Raw genomic sequence first — 8,276 nt, 5'->3', positions numbered from 1 at the left:
ATAATAATAAAAAGTAGACATCCCACTCTCTCTCCAAGTCTACTGGTACTCTGTTTCCAACAGAGAAACAGTACCACGAGGCTGCATTTTAAGGCTTTGAATTTTCTTCATCCCTTTTGGAATTCATTGTGGTCATGGGTTTCACAGCTAAAAAAGATACCACATAAAAAACATTCATTTTTTTTTCTGGTTGGTATTTTCTTTGCTTGTTTGCTGCCTGACCAATATTATTGTCTGCTTGCTAGATCTTGCATTATGCAATAAGACTTCTAGGGAGGCCCGCTGAGATCAAAGTTACACCAGCAGTGAAGGACAGTACCCTCTGTCTCTTGCCACTGGTTTCTTCCCATCTTGTAACGATCTTCTCACTTAGACTGGGGAGATGATACCTTGTAGAAGGTTGCACTGATGGAAAAATATCAGTAATATAAATTTCAGTTTATGGATTAAAATTAAGAAGGAAATAAAGTTTTATCGAAAGTGCAAATGTTGACTTACAAACCCAGTGCTTGTTCTGGTACATGGAGTTGTTGTCTAATTCTTTTTCCTATTTTACAATCTCCACATTAAGTGAAATTTCCACAGCCCCAATTCCTGTAATTATTTTCTCATAATCCGGGAAAGGAAGACAGGTGAAAACTGAATCTATAAGAAAGCAGTAACCTTTAAACATGTTATTGATAGCAGGTATTGGCTGATTCGTGAAATTATGAAAATATATAGATGATACAGTTCTGGAAATAGTGCTGTATTTGTGAACAGCTCTGGGATTTTATGGCATGATTAAATCTAGTGATTAAATTTTCTAATGCAAAACCTGCTGTTAGGAATGGCTGAGCAATGCATCTGTTCTGAAGCATAGCTACCAGTTTCTCCCATGACAATCAACACAAGAGATTAATATTTTAAATGTGTGATTTGTTATTTAAAGAAAAAGCAGAGGCATTATCTATTATTATTTAATTTGATGGTCTGTCACACTTTGAAGATAAATGAGGAATAAGTACAAATATAACACAATAACACAAACAAAGCTAACAGCAAATGAAACAGTCGAGCATTTCTTGAGGGCTGAGTGTTGTCAAATCTGCTCACACCATTGTTGCAAGTATCATTTCAAGTGTCTAAAGGTTTTGAACAAAAAGAAGCATGAGAAATTGATTAGAGAATGCATCTGAAGAAATAGGAGGATATTAAGCAAGCAAGACTTGAGAAAAGAAATCAGGAAAAAAAATCCCAATTATTATATTTTCCCAACTGAAGAATAATTTCCCAGAGGAAAATCTGTAATGTCTCTTGTTGAAATGATTGAAAGTGAAGTTGAATAAAGTACAGGCAGTCTTATATAAGGACATAATTGGTCTTTCACACTGTATTTTTATTATTCTGTGCTACTGTTTCCATCATTTGGTGCTCTACAATTACTGTCAATAGCAAGACAGAAATCAACCTTGCAAAAAAGAAAGAATCCACTGCAAGAATAAACAATTAGCTCTTTCCCTAAAGGTTTGTCTCCTCTACAGTATATTTATTTTTAATAGTTTAGTTACAGAAGCCCAGAGGCTGGAGTTCTCAATCTTTTACAAGCTAAGAATTGTGCACTCATTTAGAAACTGTGAAACTCCCAAGGGGACAATGACGACATTCTTCACCTTCATTTTAAACAGACTGTTCCCAAGCAATATGTCCTTCTGTTTATGGTGGGGCACAGCAAACCACACCTCTAGTGCCTGCCCTCCTATTCCCTAATCCCTGACTGCATTTGGATAAGTGAGCCCCTGATCATGATCCAGTGTGTGTGCCCAGGTGGCCAAGAAGGCCGATGGCATCCTGGCCTGGATCAACCATGGTGTGGCCAGCAGGACCAGGGCAGTGACCGTCCCCCTGTACTGGGCACTGCTGAGGCCACACCTCAAATCCTGTGGTCAGTTCTGGGTCCCTCCCTGCAAGAAAGACATTGAGGGGCTGGAGGGTGTCCAGAGAAGGGCAACAGAGCTGGGGAAGGGTCTGGAGCACAAGGAGGCTCAGGGGAAACCTTATCACTCTTTACACCCACCTGAAAGGAGGGTGTAGCCAGGTGTGGGTCAGTCTCTTCTCCCAGGTAACAAGTGACAGAACAAGAGGAAACAGCCTCAAGTTGTGCTGGAGAAGGTTTAGATTGGTTGGATACTAGAAAATATTTCTTGACTAAAAGGCTTGTTCTCAACCACTGGGAGAGGCTGCCCAGGAAACTGGTGTAGTCAGCATCCCTGGAGGTATTTAAAAGACATGTATATGTGGGAGTCAGACATGGTTTAGTGATGGGCTGGGCAGTGCTGGGTTAATGTTTGGCTTGATGAATTTAGAGGTCCTTTCCAACCTTAAATATTCTATGATTCTAGGCTTATTGTGAAGCAGAACACAAAACTGTTCAGATATTTGTATTTACCTTTGGTGACCTACCTGTGGTTTAGTGGGAATTAAAGGAAACCTTTATTACTGTACAGGGGAGATGAGCCCATTACATAGTGTTAAAAGCAGTGAAGTACTCAGAGATGCTTTGCCAGTGTTTGCTGGCAGACCCATACAGATTTGCAGATGTACCTTCCCCACTTCCACACTGGAGAGTCTTCAGGTTCCCCTTTGGACCACAGAAGTAATTTCTTTGGTCACATTTGTGCAGAAGCATAGTTGGGCCATGCAAACCATCCCCTATACCTGTGCATGTCCCCAGGACAGCCGCAGGCAGTACACACAGCCTTTTGACACTGCTCTGCTTCATGACTGACTGCCACAGACTACTCAACATAAAGATGGCTGCAGGACCCTTCAATTTTAACCTCCTTCTCATCATACTGCCTACCGTGTCCAAACAAAGACCCAGCAGCAAGGGACCCATTCACTGCCATTGCGTGCTCAGGAGGCGCACTAAGCAGAGAGCACGTGGGGGACAGAGATCAGCTACACCTTCCTCTACTCCTGCTCCATTTCTGCACTGAAGGAAAGGAGAGCTCCCTCCTCACCTGGCTGCTTCATCCAGCTTGCTCCAAGAACAGGTGCAGAAGTAGTTTTGGCTCCGTCTAATCTCCCTGCTCTTCATTACCCGGGTTTAGTGGGAAACACCCATCGCCAGCACCACAAATACACCCCTTCACACCCAGCACAAGGAGCAGCACCTGTGAGCCTTCAGGGCTGCACCACACACCCCACCATCCCCTGCCCTGCCTGCTCACACCTGTGAAAAGGTACAAGCAGGTGCCCCTCTCCATGCAAGTGAGGGGGATTTGCCTTCCTGTGCTGTGGCTACACATTTACCCAACACTTTCCACACACAAACAGTCAGCCCACGAGCACAGATGGTGCATGATTCACTCTGGGGCTCTGATCACTGACTGCTGCTGGCTTTGGATCGGGCCCACAGCACCAGGAAATTACCGCAGGCAGTTGTATCGTTCGGTAATGATTTTGCAGCCAAAGGCTCCAGCTGCCCTTCCTTGAGTGGCAGCTTGGAACAAAGAGATCAGTACAGGACAGTAGGACTTCAAACATCTCCTTACTCCTGGCAATAGCAAAAGTGTAAGAAATAAGCTGAAGCTGTGAAGGGATACACACTGGATCAGCAAGGCAGACTGCTGCAGCCATCCTTCAGCCCTCCTGGTGCCTGTGGTCCTGCTGGCACTTGGTACATCCCACTGGATCCAAGGACAGTCTGGTAGAAGCAGCCAGGTCAGCAGCTGGGACACTGGTCCTTCTGCTCCTGGAAACGCTCAGCATGATTAATTCAGGGACAGATGCAGCTGGGTGATTTACCTGTACCACAGCAGGTTGGAATTTGTGCCCTAGCATGTAGATGCTTTTCCTTGTTATTATTAACAACTCTAGGAGAAGGTTGCTTTCTTTAAACACCTATAAAATACTGCAAATCCTGAGTCATCCTTCCAGATGGGATGCGCAGACTATCACAGGTAAGATTTTGTGAGTGTGTTGTCATGGGCACACAGTGACATGTATTTAAAGGTGCCTGTAGGGATGTTATCCTGACACTGACTTTTGAGAACCAACTTTAGGTAGCCAAAAAGGGGTACAAACAAACACCTTTCTTTTGGTGACACATGGCCCCACAGCCTTCTCGGGACTTTGGAAACAGAGAATTTGGCTTAGTTCTCAAGCCCCAAAGGCCATCAGACAGCACTTCAGATGGAGGACACCCTTTGCCACTCCAAAGGTAAACGTATTACTCACCTCTGTGCTGCCTAGACAGTAAATACATATTCATGGACCAAGGAAGAGCATTGACTTAGGAATGACCAGGCACTTCCCTTCGTACATGTTGGCACAGTCCTCCAGGCTTCTCTCTGTTCATGAAACCAAAATAATTAAGCGCAAAAACAAAACAGCTGAGAACTGCAGTGGACATCACTGACCTAAGAGCAACCAGCATATGGACAGCACTGGGGGACACGTTCTCTTAGATTAATGTGCCAGCTTGGTGTCATAAAAAAACTTCCCTGATACTTTTTTTTTTGTTTGTAAATAATTACAAATATTTTGCCCAGATGGTGTTTACATAGCTGCCTAAAGCACTTAGTATTAACGTCGTTTCAAATTTAAAAACAATTGTGACAAATACTAGCAATTTCAAGACAGCTATCTCTAGGTACTAATTCAGAGCCTAACTCTATGAAGCATTTTTACAAATAGATCTGTATGGGAACTTTTTAAAATAAAAATTCAAGGTAGAGAGCAGTTTAAAAGATTTAGTTGTACTTGCTTAAAATTGAAATCATTAACTAACAAAATCAGTGGCTCTTATTCCACTGGTGGTGGGATCAGAGTTGTGCCTGCGTTGTTATATAAATAGTTAAATTGTACTATTTAGCCTTAAATTAAAATTTCTACAATAATCTGGAAGTCAAGAAATAGTTGTTATTTCCAAACTGTGAGTGGAAGGAAGAATATTTACAGAACAAATTTTCTTAAATGTTGATTTGTAGACTGATTTAATTTTTAAATAAGCTTTTTAGATGTGTTTTTCTGTTTAAAAAAAACCAAGCACTTTTTCATCCCATTTGACTGTCTTAAAACGTCCTTAAAATAATGAATACAGTTGTGCCTACTCACACAAAATAAGCAGTGCGTGCAGAATAGCTGTGATGTGAACCTTGCTGTTTATTAAAGGAAGCATTTGCTTATCTTTGTAAAAAAGAACTTGAGAAAACAAAAGTTATTCATTCTATAAAGAATCTGTGTAATAAAAATCGCTGAAGTGCAAGACAAGAGATTTATTCCAATGTAGTTTCATGTTTTGAAGCAAACAGTAAAAAATAAATTTCGGATGTATTTTGATGATGCTTAAAAAGAAATCTTCACTGTACTTATTAATAGTCAAAGACAGACCACTTGTGGCAAAGCAACTGCAGATTACAGGATAGGAGCAGAACTGGGCTTTGTGTTTGCTATAGGCAGAAACCAAGGTTTTTTGAGAAGGTATTGTTAGCAGTGTCACAGCATAGGCTGGAGGTGACTGGTTTGGAAGGGACTTCAGGAGGTAATACAGGTCTGTCTCCAGTTCCAAGCAAATGTAGGTCAAGTATGGAATACAACAGGCATAGATTTTCAAGAATTTGACTCTAAGAAAGAAGCTGTGAAGAATAGCCCAATCAAATCCAAGTTTCTCTAGTGTCCTGACATGAATCAAGCCCTTCTAGATTGTACAGGAGGAAAGATACTTTCTTTTAAAGACTAGCATCCCACTAAATGACCTGATTCACATTTTGGCCAGGCATAAGAAATTTAGAGACACCCCACATGAGTTACCCCCTCACAGAGATGAGTTGTTATCCCTGACTGGCAGCTGGATGCTGTTCACAAAGCAGCAGCTGCTGAGGCCATATTATTTGCAGCCAAACCATTTCATCCCCCAATAATCAGCAAGAGATGTCCCCTACAAGGAAACAACAAAAGCATGCTGTAGGTTGCACATGCAACACCCACCATTTAGGTTTCCATTCTGGGGACTTCATATTTTGTTTGTTTCCTGTCTTCATTGAAGTCTTCTGAAAACCAGAAGAAATATGCATACCTAACCTTATCTTGTTTGCAGTGTGCTTTTCTGTAATATGTAATGTAATGTAATGTAATTTTCTGTACAAATTGAAAAAAAAAAAAAATCCAGAGATGAGATCTTTCTGGGAGAGGCACTACCACTCTCCATTCCAAGAACTTTACAACAAATTCACTGTTTCGAAAGGGGTATGGATTTTCTTCAAGCCACTATACCACTTCTCTGTCATACCTGGCCCTACTGTGGGCTAAGAATGATTCAAGAATGACCTTCACTTGCACCCAGCTACTATGCAAAATTAATTGGACTATTTAAATTCAACTAGCTGTGGTTATCCAGAGCTCAGCAAAGTTCAAGAAACTGATAAAACCTCAGAAAAATATGCAATTATAATCTGGAATTAAGCAGTGAACTCTAGACATTGAAATAAGAAAGGAGCAATTGAGACATTTATTCACTTTAAGATATGCTGAAGACAGCAGCTGTTCATCTCAAGACAATAAGGCCAGAATATCTTTTAATTACTAAAGAGATTAAATAAGGAACTTGAATGTCTGAATATCAACCGAGCAATTTGCATGTAGTCACTCATGAAGTCACTGGTGCTGCTAGCTCAGTCTGGTGAGAAGCTCAGCTTGTGAAAAGGTCATTAAATGCTGTTCAGGGATGCACAAGGCTTTCTGACCCATGAGGTCCTGTTCCTTCATGAGGCCTGGTTATGTTCTCTACCATATTTGTTCTCCTCCTACTCTGCATCTTTTCCTTGAAAAACACAATGCACTTCAAGATGGAGCTACTGACTGCCAGAAGGTTTCTCCAGGAGCGTGGAGCATCCATTAGAAGCCTGTACTAATTGCTACTTCCAGGTACCCTTTTCAGTTCTGTAAAAGAAGCAAACTGATCCCAAGACAACGCTGAGCATTTCACACTCTCGTGCAGTAAGGAAGGGATAACAGAGAATAGCCATTGTGTTAAAAGACAAATTCATATTTTTGTGGTATTTTATGGGACTTATCATGCCTGGAAAAATTTAATGACAGCTACAGATTGCCATATTTATTCCTTACCATTTCCAAGTTTACAATCAATTGCCTCATTTTTTTTAGGCCAGCAGTGTTTGCCATGTACATGAAAAAAGATGTGCAGGGGCAGCCGGGACCCTTGGTATGTATTTAGAGGCTGAGGGTTGTTCTGTTGTAACTATGTGATGGAGTTATCCATCACATAAAGTGAGTAAAGGTCTCTCTGACATGCAACCATGATCTGCAGCCACATTTATGGAAGGCAGTGTAAACACACTGCAGCTATTGCCCTGACAGTTTATATTAATAAGAGAAAACATAGACTTTAAAACCAAAGGGAGGAAAAACACGTAGAGCAATTGCTTTTATTTTTTTTTATATTTGGGCCTGATTCTAGCTGAATTAACTTTACCACTCCACAAGCTCTGCTACTGCCAGATGTGTAAAGTGACTTCAGTGATAGCAAAGAGATTTTAATTTCTGTTGAATTACTGTAATTTCTTGAGCTCACTTTGCAGACAGTGTTTTGAGGCAAACAGTATGGGTCATTTCCTGGCAGGGGAACTGGAGGACAAGTTCAAGGAAACCAAAATGATCTGTAAGATGAGAGTTTGGCTTTCAGCCTACACTGAACAGAAATGCCCTTGACCATTTCCCAAGATGGACTTCTCACCAAACCACATGATCATTTTTATTGCTAAAAGTTCAGTGTATTAAACAGGAAACATCAACGTTTTTTGTCAAGATCTGATAAATTCCCTTAGTCTGCTGGGATTATTTTCTGTCCATTGCTTCCATAAGAAATTAAAGAGTCATCTGCTTTGCCACACTGGCTGTGGCACTCCAGCTGGACTTCAAGCTTGTTTATGCTATGTACATTTAAAACAAACTTGGCAGATGGAACAGTGGGTTCTTCCAACACACACCTGCCTCAGGTCTCCCAAGCTGTGACATATGGCTTGTAGGTAATTGACTGCCTCAGAAAATGGTCCCATGCAAACAACGACTTGGCCTTGAGTAGGCCCAAATTTTTTACTAGTATTTCAAAAGCTCGTGTACGAAAATGGCATCTTTCCTATTTCAAAAAACATGCCAGAAGCACTTTCATCATAAGCTTTTAAATTTGCCAGTCACAGTCAAACTCTGCTGCATTTGAGCAGAGGCTAGTTTTCCACATCAGCTGGCAATAAACGCTATCTAGAATTAAGAAA

The 8,276-nt window shown here is 41.1% G+C and overlaps 1 long non-coding RNA gene across 1 annotated transcript; it reads right to left on the bottom strand.

The window, feature by feature from the left end:
• Positions 1 to 1,498: 1,498 nt before the first annotated feature.
• On the bottom strand, positions 1,499 to 3,080 carry LOC136285919 (uncharacterized). Its single transcript, XR_010719590.1, has 3 exons — positions 3,003 to 3,080; positions 2,057 to 2,249; positions 1,499 to 1,943 (listed from the first exon to the last, which is right to left on the bottom strand). It is a non-coding gene; the product is annotated as an uncharacterized lncRNA (long non-coding RNA).
• Positions 3,081 to 8,276: the final 5,196 nt, after the last annotated feature.

Source organism: Chamaea fasciata, unplaced genomic scaffold (genome assembly GCF_029207755.1).
Source record: "Chamaea fasciata isolate MVZ Bird 193981 ecotype frontalis unplaced genomic scaffold, bChaFas1.0.hap1 SCAF_2, whole genome shotgun sequence".
In the NCBI taxonomy this organism is placed as follows: Eukaryota; Metazoa; Chordata; class Aves; order Passeriformes; family Sylviidae; genus Chamaea; species Chamaea fasciata.
This window is presented reverse-complemented; position numbering and strand designations above follow the sequence as displayed.